The sequence below is a fragment of the Scophthalmus maximus genome, chromosome 6 (genome assembly GCF_022379125.1).
Source record: "Scophthalmus maximus strain ysfricsl-2021 chromosome 6, ASM2237912v1, whole genome shotgun sequence".
Taxonomy (NCBI): Eukaryota; Metazoa; Chordata; class Actinopteri; order Pleuronectiformes; family Scophthalmidae; genus Scophthalmus; species Scophthalmus maximus.
Window position 1 is genome coordinate 4,701,500 of NC_061520.1, and position 13,891 is coordinate 4,715,390.

The 13,891-nt window shown below is 43.3% G+C and overlaps 1 protein-coding gene across 4 annotated transcripts in view; it reads right to left on the minus strand.

Moving 5' to 3' along the window:
- The window catches only part of pcbp4 (poly(rC) binding protein 4), a 167,458-nt gene extending 153,793 nt beyond the window's left edge, over positions 1-13,665 (minus strand). For all 4 annotated transcript variants that reach the window (XM_047332846.1, XM_047332847.1, XM_035630655.2 and 1 more), the window contains exon 1: positions 13,484-13,665. The gene's annotated coding sequence lies outside the window, so the exon portion shown is untranslated. The remainder of the gene's footprint in view (positions 1-13,483) is intronic.
- Between the last annotated feature and the right edge of the window lie 226 nt (positions 13,666-13,891).

Here is a 13,891-nt window from a genome sequence, read left to right on the forward strand (position 1 = left end):
GGCTGCTGTCACATGTTCTGCTGCCACCGGGGAAATAAATTCCTGACACGTGTCAATGAGTTCTTAACGTCAGTGAGACAAACTGTCAAACAGACGAAAATTACATCTGTCACGGATGATGAGCTCAGAAAGACTGAAGAGTAAAATCCACGGAGAACCCTGATCTGACCTCATTCTGCTGGTCGTGTCTGCTTTTGGAAATAACCTGATCAAATTATAACACAGATTGATACATGTGATGCCGCTGTGTGACAAAAACTGTTGAATAATTTGATCATCTACACGACGCGTTCAGCATTATGCCCATTTGACAACACTTGGCCTTTTCAGAGGCAGGTTTTACAAACTGACTGATCTGCCATGGCAACTACGCCTCATGAATCTCAGATCCAATTATCCAGGTATGCTTTACAGGATGCCTCCATAATTTAGCTGTAATTTTTACCTGGGAGCCTTGAAGAGCCCATTTATTCAAACTGGAAAAATGCAGCATCGCACTCTCTTAAGATAAGAGATGAGGCGCAATCACTTCACAGATAATCAGTACTTTAAAACAAGACTAAACACTTTAAAACCAAAGCCGTGATTGATGTGAAACTCCAAAACAAGAAGTTCATTAAAAACAAAACAAAAATCTATTAGCCAAAGGAAAGATGCAAAAATAAAGATCTACAGCCTGAAATACAGTTGACAACAAAATCCGAGTACAAATCTGTGTAACATCACCAACCCTGAGTACGGTGTGTTTGAAGTGGACCTGGAGTCCAGCATCTTTGACGTGGACCTGGAATCCAGCATGTTTGACTGGACCTGGAGTTCAGCATCTTTGACGTGGACCTGGAATCCAGCATGTTTGACTGGACCTGGAGTCCAGCATCTTTGACGTGGACCTGGAGTCCAGCATCTTTGACGTGGACCTGGAGTCCAGCATGTTTGACTGGACCTGGAGTCCAGCATCTTTGACGTGGACCTGGAATCCAGCATGTTTGACTGGACCTGGAGTATTTCAGAGCAGATAGTAGAGCAACAGAACCAGCAAAGACTGGGGTCCATCCATGCAGGAGGGGTCAACCTACAAAATGTAATGACTTTGGTTGCAGTTGGCTCAGTAATACAGAGCTTTATTTATAGTTTAATAAATCAAACATTTCTGTTCATCAAATTAATTGGCTTCAGTTTTCTTGGGCTTTGATTAAAAACAAATAGAATTAAAATAAACCAACATGATTTGTAATTACTTAACATTTGTGTGATACAGACCAGGGCCGAGACATACAAATTATAATACTGGTTAATATTCATCCGTGTATCATCACTAACATGATTCAAAGCTGCACCGTCCTATAATATTTGTATTCATTTTAGGTTGAAGTGCAGCATGTTCTGTTTTCAGGCATCTTAACTCGAGTTTACGCAATAAATTGTTGGATTCAGTCAAAGTGCAGCAGCTCAGCACAGTTTCCCCAAATAAATCCATCTGAGACATCTTAAGAGAAGTCAACACTAAGATAGAAAAAAACATAAAAACATCATCATTTCTGACTTATTTTGAAGTAACTTTTCAAAGATGAGAGTTTCCATCATCTGCCACTTAGAAACTAGTCATGTAAGTCAATGTAAAGTTATTCTCCACCCAAACTTCTCTGGCAGGAGAAATTAGGTCTACAAGTTGCTATAGAAAGTTTGGAGTGCGATAGATATTTTAGAGCATAACTTCACTATCACTTTTTGTTGACCACACATCCCCCGTCCACACCAACACCTAATCCTGGAATCAGCAGGTCCCAATCCAACAAACAAGTACACAATCACTGCTTTCCAGGACACCTTGAATTCTCCAGTGTTCCGCCCCTGGAGTCCATCCGCCGGCTGCCTGTGGACGCTCTTATCGAACTCTGCTTCCGACGTAGGTGGCTGCTGATGGAGCAGCTCCTCGGGGGCCTCCAAGCATTAGTGCGGGGCCCATGCCAAGCCATGCTCTGCATTTCAAATGCTGTTGGCTGTTGGACCTACTCTTCCTATCCTACATATTTTTACCTCCGCCAAGGAAGGAAGGCAGGTCGGTGGGACAATCAGCAGATTCTCGCAAAAAACTACCAAATGGACTGCCACGAAACCTACTAGTAAATTTCGACATGGACCAGAAAAGAACCCATTAAATTGTGGTGTGGATCTGGGAAAAGGGGCGGGTCCAGGAATTTTTTCACATCTTCACTGATTTGCCAGGGAATGGCTCTTAATGTTAAAACTAAATAACAAGTCAACAAACATTAAGGGGACATTTCTGTCTTTATTCTGACCTGGACATGTTTGTCGGGTTTTTGTTTGATAAATAATTTTCTAATAATCCGATTTCTTCTCACTCTTGACAATGCTGATAAATGACTAAATCGAAGATTTGTTTGTAAATGGGTTTTTTGCTTTCAAAGTTTTCTTTTCTCCTCTCTTCTGTTGTGGTATGAAAAGCACATCCTCTCATAAGGGGTGTTGTGTCACCTCTCGCCTCTGAGTCATGATCCTTTCTCCCATATCCTCTTCCTCTGTGCGATCCAATATGCTGTTATCATGAAACATAATGAAATTCCTTTCACCTCTGTCCTTGCTTTTTATTTGTCGGAGTTTTCATCTGTGCACTTTTTGTCATATAATATTCTTAATGCTTTCAAGGTTCTGTAGCGTTTGCTCTTTATACCTTGGGTGACTTCCCATGGGGACGTTTGAGTAATTGAGACTGAAATAGACTGAAAATGCTGCACGTCACTGTGGATACAAACTAAATGTGGGTGACTGTGGACAGTAAACGCCAGATGTATGTGAATAAAGGGAAGTTGCCGGAGGTTTGAACCATAGACTGTGAAAACTCCCAATGTGAAGCCAAATCATCTGGATCGACCCCTGGTGGCTGACTGCAGCATAGGTCATAAACCTATGGGAAATGGTTTATGGGAAATATCCCATTTCCCATAAACCTATGGGAAATGGGATACATATTTTAATAAGTTCAGTTTTAACTGGTGATTTTTGAAGATATCAATCGGTCATGATTGACAGCGGAGACTGACTCGTGATTGGTCGAGTGGGGACCTCGATCCCGGCCCTCAACGCCAAGATCACTACTGCACAGACTCTGGCTCCAAATGACATCATAAGAGCGGGAGGGTGGTGCCTGTATCTTAAATATCTGAGCTTTATTTTGTGCAATGGGAGGAAGTGGAGACGCATCTTTATATACAGTCAATGATTTGAATGCAGGGGTTGTGGTGAGAGTGTAGATCACAATCTATCTATCTATTCACTCCTACAAGATACTTAAAGATGAAACTTCATTATAGCCAAAACAAAAACTGTCTGTTGATAAATCATACATGTGCCTCAGGCTGCAGGTTTGCCAGCCCCACCTGACATCAGGTAAAATCACCAAACAGTGAGATCATAGACAGATTCATCAACAAAACATGAGCGTGTGCGGGGGGGTGTTCGATTTCAAATAAATCCTACATCAACCAGCGTGAAAATTGTCTGAGCAAAGGAGCAGTTTTTGGAGGTGACTGCAGGTGATTGGTACAAATGAGAAGAGAGGGATCACAAATCAGAGAGGTTTACGTTTACAAGGGACCTCTACAGACAGACGTGATTGCTACAGATGAGGCGGGAAGAGAAAAAAAGAGATCGGGAGAAGGGAAACAGGGAAACATTAAGTGCATCGGCTTGTCGGCTGAATGCAGATTTCAAAGTGGGGCCTGTCTCTGCGCCCGTGGTCAATTTCCCTCCTTGTCTCCCAAATTGCCTGTAACAAGGCGGCGGACACACAAATAAGTCAGAGCGCTCCGCCACAGAAAATTACAGCAAACAGCAACAAATCTAATATTCATTTCACACCTCCACTCTAATTTCAGGCACAGTACAATCAATAGTCAGGTACTGTGTTAGCTCCGGCTCTTACCCCGGCCTCCTTCACTGCATGCTGCAGACAAATTGAATAATATGCAAATAAGAAAGAAGAAGAAAAATGAGAGCAAATGAGAGCAAATTACAGAACCTAGATTACTATGCAACTGTGAAGAAAGGGTTTTTGTCTGCTAGTGTGAGATGTCGGAAAAAATTATACACAAGGAAGGGCTGCGAAGAGACAAAACCCCAAATCCACCATGAGCCAAACGTTGTTTAGTTTCAGCCGAGCCCTATTTTGTAACGCAGCAGATGAAATCCACACGGGTGAGGAGGACAGAGGATGAGATAAAGACGGCTGAGGAGAGGGAGTGGAGACAGGAGAGGGCAGGTGGAAAATACTACCATTCTTTATACTGTGTGCGGTGGAAAGGATAGCTGAGGTGAGAGAGGGGAGACAATTTGATGGATAGACGAATTCAGGAGCGCAGGGACGTGTCCGGGGAGGAATGGGGAGGGGAGGGGAGGGAGGAAAGGTGAAGTGAGGTGAGAGGAGGAGGAGGAGGAGGAGGGAGAGGTGAGATTTGCGAAGACTGAAGATGAGATATGAGTCTGGGAGGTTAGGTGAGAAGAGAAGAAAGGAAAGGAGACAAGCAGTTAGGGGAAGTAACTAACGAATGACAATTCTGATTTGATTTACTACACTCCATTACAGATATTTTTCAAAGTAAGATTTATTTACCTTAAAAACACATTGGATTCTCACAGATAGTGTTTTTCCCTCTTCATAAGCCTCTGTTCACCGACACAGGTGCGGTTGTTGTTTTTTTATTACTCCAGCTGATTAGACCTGGTCCCGTTTGTAACTGGTGGAACTTTATGAGGTCCTAAAAAAAACTCTCAGCACCAATTAGAGTGATGACATGGTCAACAAGTCATCACGACCAAACGGGCGCTTCAGAATTAAAAACAAATAAAAATGACAAATACCACCAAATAAATAGAAACTTGAATGAAGAGAAAAAACATTCATTTTACCTAAAATGTAAACATGAATGCACAATTAAAGGCTCATATCAGTTGGCCTATAATATCGGTCGGGCTCTACACATACATAGGCTAATATCGGCCCGACACACACACTACACGTGTATTCTTCCACCGCTGGAAATAGCTCCGAGAGGAAAGAGAAAAAGAAGACGATAAAACGAGGGAGTTGGAATAAGGACAAAAAGAGTAAAGACGGCACTGTTGCGACTTCATACTCTCAGCTCGCTGCATGAGACGGCAGAGGTGCGAGCGCGAGGCAAGCCCATGACGGATGAACTGGAGAGTGAGTGAACGCAGGGAGGACAAGACACATGCAAAAACGACTAAAAGATGAATGGCTGTCAGGTGACGTGATGGATTAATGGATGCGGGGAGGCGAGGGAGGACAGGGAGACAAGGACGCCGCAGAAGATAAGATGGAGAAAAAGCAGCGTATAGGCTTTTTCTCACAGCCACCCACACCTGCTCCCACACACCCACCCACACCGAGACATTCAAACCCACCCACTTACAGAACAAAAAGGAAGGCCGTAGAACTGTTGACCTTTTAACATGATTTTCCGCTGTAACACAAATGCCGGGCGAGCCGCCGAGAGAAAGAGAAGCCTTTTCAAAAGGAGCAGCTTGAGACATCGGTGGGACGTCTGTGTTCGATACGCGCCTGCATGGAGCTGACCTTTCTCTAATGGGCTGCGATGCTAATGCAGCGGCGGACGCACTCGGACAACTGCGGAGCCCGTTGGAAGTTCAGAATAGGTGTATGGACTCCCAACGTCAGCTCCCTTTGGTTTTGGTTATTTATTTATTTTGTGTTATATATTTCCTTGTCTGTTCGTCGTTTTGCTGTTTTGCCGCGTGAATATTCTCTTCCAGACTCCAGAGATCAAATGCGAGCGCCCGCAGACACGATCAACAACCGCATGACACCAGAACGCATATCAAAGGGAAACGCACTCGAAGACTACAGAGACTTCAAAAGTGCTGTTGACCCCAAAACCTGCTCTGGTGTTAAACCCCCCGACCTGCTTCTCACTTTGGCCCAAACTTTGACCCTTAATCCGGTTTGAACAGTCAGCTGTATGTGGAGGATTATCCTTATCTCCCCACTCTCCTCAGGACATTTATAATCCCCCTCTGTAACACACACACACACACACACACACGCACAGTATCATCACACTCAAATACGATGACAAACACAAACCTTTTACATAGTAAACTACTGTAACTGATGCATCACTGATAAACTTTTAAATCAGGGCCCTTTGACTGAAATTACAAGACGTCCAGTGACGTCCAGTACAAGACGTCCAGTGGAGGAAGGATCAACCTTCCTCCACTGCTGAAGTCACAATATTCACATACCTGTTAATATGAGCTCGTGCTTTTTACCAGACTGAAGAAATCTGTTTTGTGGCTGTTGAGGCCAAAAGGAGGAATTGTTTAATTTTCTTGTCATTCCATGTCTTTATTTTCCATCTTAAGCCCGTTTTCTGAGTCAGAGTCGTACGACTTTCCGCTTCGTTGCGGAGTTGAAGCGGAGCAACGAGTCGATTCCTCAAACTCAGTTCCTTTTTTTTCCTGACTGCGTTTGTGCAAAGTGGCGAAAATTGCCAAATTGGCTTCGAGTATATGAAATAAATAGTATATTAAATATGATAAACAGTCAGTGTGTCGGAGCGTTTCTCAACAGGTGGAGGGGCCCCTTCGCTGCTGAACAGATATTGTTCGTAAGATCATAAATTATAATGTTTATTGGACATAAAGTGCGTGCGTAGTCCATATGCGCCGGCGCACGTTCTGTCTCGTCAGCGTTCGTCTTCTATGGTAAACACAAACTTCTCGGCCTCGGAGGAGCTTTCTGCAGGAGCGGACGAGCATTTCACAAGCACAGCGCGAGCCGTCAGGTCGTGGCTGGCGGTCGGACTGGACCGTACAGTGTGAGCGCATAAATCCAGACCATTTACTCGGACAGTTTGAGTTGGAGTTTGATAACAGCATTTCTAAAAACCCCATGTATGCTCAGCATAAATGTGTTTCAGACACAGCTTCCATGCATCCAAAGCTACTTCCTAATCCGTAAAGGGCTTTAATGTCGTCCCGAGTTGTACAGTTTCACTCCTGAGATATTAGTGGTCGGCAGCGGGGGGGGCTCACTAGATAACCAGAGCAATCCTTTCTCATCCCGTTGACCTTTTACTGTTCTCCCCAACATTAACGCGTTCGGTCTCCCATATCGTCTATACTGCAGGGAGTGTTGTCACTGTCCGGCCTAAATATGAATCCCCGTGCTGCCTTTACGTTGCTCTAATGAGTTATTTTCACTGTTGCACAAGTTTCGACCCCTGAGCTAAAAGCCAAATTACCCTTGAATGAACTTGTCCCTTAGCTCTGGGCTACTTATGATTCTCATGAGAAAGGAGCCGTGCCTCAGTCAACCAGCACTGGGTTTTCTCAGATCCACGTCCGTTGTCTTAGTAACTGCCTGCTCTTGCTCAGAGGAACACTTCGGTAATCATCGGCCCTTCGAGGCAGTTTATTGAAGTTGGATAATGATTCATTTTATTCTGTGACAAGGGCCTCTTCTATTAGCAGATATATATATATATATATTTCTCCTCTGTAAAAAGTTCAAGGGATTGATTATATGCTCAAATAAAAACTCTGTTTTTTAAATTATATGAGCCTCTCACAGACATAGCGGTATGTTTGCATGATATGTGCCAATAGAGATAGTTTTATTTTAAAGAATAAACAATGCAGAAAAGATCTTCATTTATGCTAACATTTTACCTAAAAAATTCTATTTATAATAAAGTTTATGGTCAATCTGTAAAAAGATCACACCTCAATTACATTTCTTTGTCATAATGGTTTGGTAACGACATATTAGGAATCATTGACATTTTCCCCCCCAAAATATCAACTGCTCTTTTAATACTATGACAATATATTTATTTTGCACTTGGAATGAGAGCAAACTTGAGTCCAGCGGCTACATGGTTTTCCATTTTTGTATTATTTATGACTTGACTTTCTGAGTCTTAAACATCTGCAGTTTCCTTAACTTAAAAGCAAACTGCAGAGGCCAAATCATTTGCCATGAAAAGAGCTGCTAAAGTAGCATGAAGTAATCCATGTCCTCAATCGACCAGTAAGTGCACCCACACTGTCTCTGTGTGTGTCCTCACACACAAGTGTGTGTCACAGCCTCCGCTCCCTCACTCAGACAGCTCCAGATTAAATGTGTCACATTTATATAGATCCATCACTCCGTCCTGTGTCCCACTGGAACGTGACAAAGAGGTGCTGTGTTTTTTAGAAAGTGGGTGGGCGGGGAAATGACAGGCGGGGGCCACAAGAATGTCAATCTGCAAGACATACAGTACAAGCTCCATGCTGTTACGGAGACAAAAGTAAATCTGTCTATGTCTAAATTTGAATTTTAAAAAAACAGACGACAACAACAAGTTGTTCTATTTGCTAATTTAATATTCTGCTGAACTCTTAAAGCTACAGTGTGTAATATTTAGAAGAATTTATTCACAGAGATTGAATGTATTGTTCATAACTATGTGTTCATATATGTATAATCACCTGCAACAAAATACCAATGTTTTTTTGGTCAACTCTGAATGAGTTAAATATAGTTCCATGAGGTGGACCCGACCTCCGTCTGAGTCTCCACGTTTGCTCCGTCGTGTTGAATGCGGTTGTTGCACAAAACGGTCCAGAATACGTCGCATTCGCGGCGAATTTTCAGCGCTGCCAGAAACCGGAAATTGAATTAGCGGTGCGCCACCATAAAGTGTCCCCCGTCGGGTTCTCAGTTGGTTGCGGTTTGCAACTTTACCACCAGATGCCACCAGAAAATTACAAAAAATTACAGACTGGGGCTTTAAAGAAAGATTTAAACAAAGAATTCTGATGGATTATGTCTGTCCAAGTCATCTAGATTGATTGTTTGATTATTTGATAGGCACAAAACATAAGTTTTATTGAAGACAAATCATTTGGATTGATCAAGCAGATGGGTTAAAATTATGATAAATGTGAAATATCCCAGTTTAAACCGACTAATTGTTTCCACTTGCTGTACTGTTTATCTTTGAGGGTCACAGGGGGGTTGGAGCCACTTGAGGCGGGAACACCCACGACAAATGACGCGATTACATGCTGCCAGTCAACATCACCTGCATGACTCTGGGCCGAGGGAGGAAGCTGAAGAAACAACAACATGCAGGCACAAAGAGAAAATGCGGACGCCACACATAAAGGCCGTGGTCGGGCGGGTAGGTGACACCCGAACAAAAGAAACAGGATGTGAATACTGACAACAGCAAGAAACTCCACATTTTATCTCATTATCAGCCTGGGCATGTATTTTTGGACATTGAACTGCATCTTTATATTGAGAAAGTTGTTGTACTGTATTTTGCAGATTGACGAGGAGCACCTGAACACACCATGTATTTCTCTTCTGGAGTTTTGAGGTGTTTTCAGGTGAAGCCCTTTGAGCTGAAGTTTGTTTGTGTTTGTACATTTATATCTACTTTTGCATCATCTTGACTCGGCGGCAGCGCTAGTGTGAACTTTGAAGACGGGGAGAGAGACAGACAGAGAGACAGAGAGACAGACAGGCAGCAGTAGACAGGTGAGAAGAAAAGCCTCATAACAAGATATCACCCACACACAGACGAACAATATCACCAGCACACACACAAACACACACACGGTGACAGGCAGCCAATCAAAGAGAGTCGCACAAACACACGGCAACGGAAAAACACAAACACAACAAACACAAGGTGGGCAGCAGCAGCTTCACAATCAAACAGTGAGGGGGCCTCCAAATCACACACACACACACACACACACACACACACACACACACACACACACACACACACACACACACACACACACACCTGTCTCATCTCATTCACCACACAGGGATCCCTTGCTTTAGATTGCAGCGGAAGAGAGAATTGAGAGTCGGTATTGAAAAAGAAAAAAAGAAAAAGAAACCCAGTATTACCATCATGCTCCTGCCTTCCAATGCCGTCTAAATGAACAGCTGACAGGCAGTTCCAGCGGCGGCCAGCACAGCGAACAGACAGCTGGGAAATTGTCTCCGCAATATATCGGCCTCACGCCTCTCGGAGTTTAGAGTCTGGCTCGTCAAACCGACTTCCGTGTGCTCGGGAACTCTGGGAACAACTCCAGCATTCTCCCTCTTTGGTTCACCCTCCTCCTCTTCGCTTGACATTACTGGAGCGTTGCTCTACAGCGGAATGTCTTTTACCGCACTGACGATATTTCGTTTGACGTTTGCACAGTTGATGAAGCTTTGTTGCACAGAAAAGAATGTCACTTAAACGCCGCAGCTGGGCGGAGAGATCCTCAGTGCATGTTGCTTTGTGTATGTCATGTTCATTTTCTTTTTTACAGTTCTTTACATGGATGTCAGTCAGGTTGTCGTATTTTTTGGGGCAGCATCTCAAAAAGCCCGTTAGCGGCACAATGTTAAGAAAGTGTGGAGGGGAGAACGACGTGGGTCTATTTTTGGACGCTGACTGACACGCGTGCCGCGTGGTGGAGGAATCGAGTGTGTGACGCGATCGAGACGGCGACGAGGCTGCGAGTGTTTGAAGAAGTCACACACACACACACGGGAACGTACACAACAAACGCACGCACACACAGATGTAGAGGAATATGATGACAGTTTTCCTGTCTTTGTGCAAGTATTTCACACACACACACACACATATGTGAATATTTTTTTTTAAACATATGGGGAGCATCTGTGGATTGAGGACAGAGACCAGGAACAGTTGTGTAACTGTTGATAATGTCATTAGCAACCACAGCAGCATCAGTTAATAGAAGTCAAATTGATATTTGTTCTAATGATCATAAATAATAGGCAGCACAACTGAGAGCTGGTTCACCTGAGCAACGTATAAAACGAGCGTGCAACCTCCAGCGAGGCCCAACAGTCCCCTGAGGAAACCACATTTGAATCATAGAGTGTAGATAAAGATGGACGACATGATGGCTCTACAAAAGTGCAGCAAAATCATCATAATTAGTTAAATAAATACATCAAAAGATGGTTTCTGTCATTTTAGGTAGAGTTCTTATCACAAGATGATGATGTCTGTTCAAGTGTTCATGTTTCTGATGTTCTGAGATGTCATGATTGACAGCTGAGCCTGAGTCCTGATTGGACCTCCACTCCACGATCACCAATGCACAGACTCTGGCCCCAAATGACCATCACGAGACGGCGGCGACGGTATCCGAAATTTTCTAGCTTCATTCTTCGTACAATGGGGGGAATGAATGCAAAGGTGCTAATCACCATCTATCTATCTACCTATTCCCTCAAAGATAAACCTTCCCTATAGCCAAAATAAAATCTTGTGTTGATAAATCACACCTCAGGCTGCAGGTTTGCCAGCCGCTGCTGACATCAGGTAAAATCACCAAACAGTGAGATCATAGACAGATCTGGGGGGGGGGGGGGGTGCAATCCATTTCAAATATCCTACATCAACCGGCGTGAAAATTGTTTGAGAGCAGGAGCTGTGTTTTGGAGGTGAGAGCGGGCGATTGGTACAAATGAGAAGAGAGGGATCACAAATCAGAGAGGTTTACGTTTACAAGGGACCTCTACAGAGAGACGTGATTGCTACAGATGAGGGGGGCGGGGAGAGATATCAGGAGAAGAGAAACAGGGAAACATTAAGTGCGTCGGCTTGTCTGCTGAATGCAGCTGAGGCCGACTCACTGATCGGTCGGGGTGAGTGTATGGGCGGGGCCTCGATACCACGGCACCACTCCACGATCACTACTGCACAGACTCTGACGACAAAATATCAAAAGCGTAAGGAGGCGGCGGCTTTATCCGAGATATTTTACATAATGTTTGTACAATGGGAGGAAGTGAAGACGTGAGAGAGTCAAAAAGTTCAACATGAACATTACAGAACATCCTGGGAATACACTGCACATGCTACCAGCATGTGGTATTTAGATCAATAGAGGAAACGGAATAACAGGAGAAATACAAAGTGAGTGAATAAATGATTAACCTTAATGCTTCATGCAAATCTGCAGAACAAAGCACGATAAATACGAGATGTGCAAACGAGATGAGCCAAAGTCGTCGTTGAGGAAGATCAAAGACGCGCATGAAGAATATCTATCTCGCTTGGCGTGTGTGTGTGTGTGTGTGTGTGTGTGTGTGTGGGTGGTTGTCGAGGGCTCAGGATGTCAGCAGCGGGTGTCATCAAGTTACTAAACCACATGATGGAACAAGGAATTGCACCGAATAATCGGCCACCGACATTGTGTGAAAAGACCGAATAATCTTTACCGGACAATGTTTTGAATGACGCGATCAAAAAGCTTTGAACGTGGAATGCGGTGTTTTATTTTGTTTTATTTTAAGTTATATTGTGCTTTTTTTTTTTTGTATAATGTCTGCTGGAATGTAAAAAAAAATATCAGTGTTATATAAATATTCATTGATTGTACTTTTGTAATAGTTTTTCTTTGAAAATCAAGACAAATACGTTTTTTAAAAAGCACATTTAGGCTATTTAATTCATGCAATGGTGAAAATATTAGCAAAATAAATGAAAAACTGTGGAGAAAAAAACCATTTGGTTTTTAGCCAAGTGTTTCATTTTGTTCAGTTATGGTTTCGGACACCATATGCGTTTCATAGATTTTATCAAACTTTTTTTTTTAGAAATAAAAAATCTTAATCTTTTGAACTTTTGAATTCACCTCTCAACTTACTTTTTTTTTTTTTTTACAAGTATGATAAAGCAGATGCTGTTGGGCCTAGACACATCTAGTCCCATGGTGTCAGTCGTTCTAAAACGTGGTCGATGTTTCCCATTTCAAAGTGAACCAAACCAACTAGTTCTGTTGTCTAAATGTAAATCTGAATAAATACATAAAAAAAAAAATCATGATAATGAGTCACTAAGTATAAAGATAATTCAGCGTCAGCTTTTGATTGGACTCGGGTATGAAACCTCGTTCTCCAGGTTACAGTCTGACCTGTCTCAGCTCTGTACTCAGAGCTCACTGTTCTACACAGACTCTCTGTACAAATATAAAAAGTATAAACAGAAAGGTGTCTTCCAACAAACAACAACAAGAAGAAGCAGATTATCCCTCATTGAATTCAGAGAAATGACACACACATGTCCATTTACCCTCAAACGCACCTGAGTCTCTCTGGCTAACTATCTAACGATTCCAGTACATAGGCGGCCCCATTGACCAGCTGACTTCCGGTTACATTTCCCTTCCTCACCATTTAAATAACTGATGTCATGTTCAACTGTAACTGCAGCAACAGATTCCCGCTCATTTAATTCATCAGTCAGCGAAGTTGCACGCGTCTCTCTTCTCACACTGAAACACCGCAGACATTCACTTCTCACGGCAAGTGTCGCTAGCTAATTGGCTAACGCTAGCAACATCCAGCACGTAGACGGGCCCCGCGACGCAGCGGACTTACCGTGACGTTTCCTTTTCGACGTCACCTCCGGGGCAGCAGGACGCGTCACAGCAGCTTCGGCGACTCCAGCAGGTAAAAAAAAACTATGGTTATCTCTGAAAGATTCACTGTGGACGCACTTCAACACGCCCGGTAGCATAGCAACAAAAGACCCGGGAGGAACCCGCACGTACAAATGTGTTTTTTTTTTAAGTCATTGCGAAGGAGAGCGGTGGAGCGGGACGCAGGAAGTAGAGGCGCTGCAGCACCGCCCACTGGCTGGGGGCTGCAACTGCAAGGCGAAAACATTTAATCCCATGCCAAATCAATAAGAAAAAAACTTTTCATTTCATTCCGAGTGACATTGTGAAAGAAGCACGGTAGAAGAATTCAACTTTTCCTTTTCCTATTAACTTGTTTAACAACGTT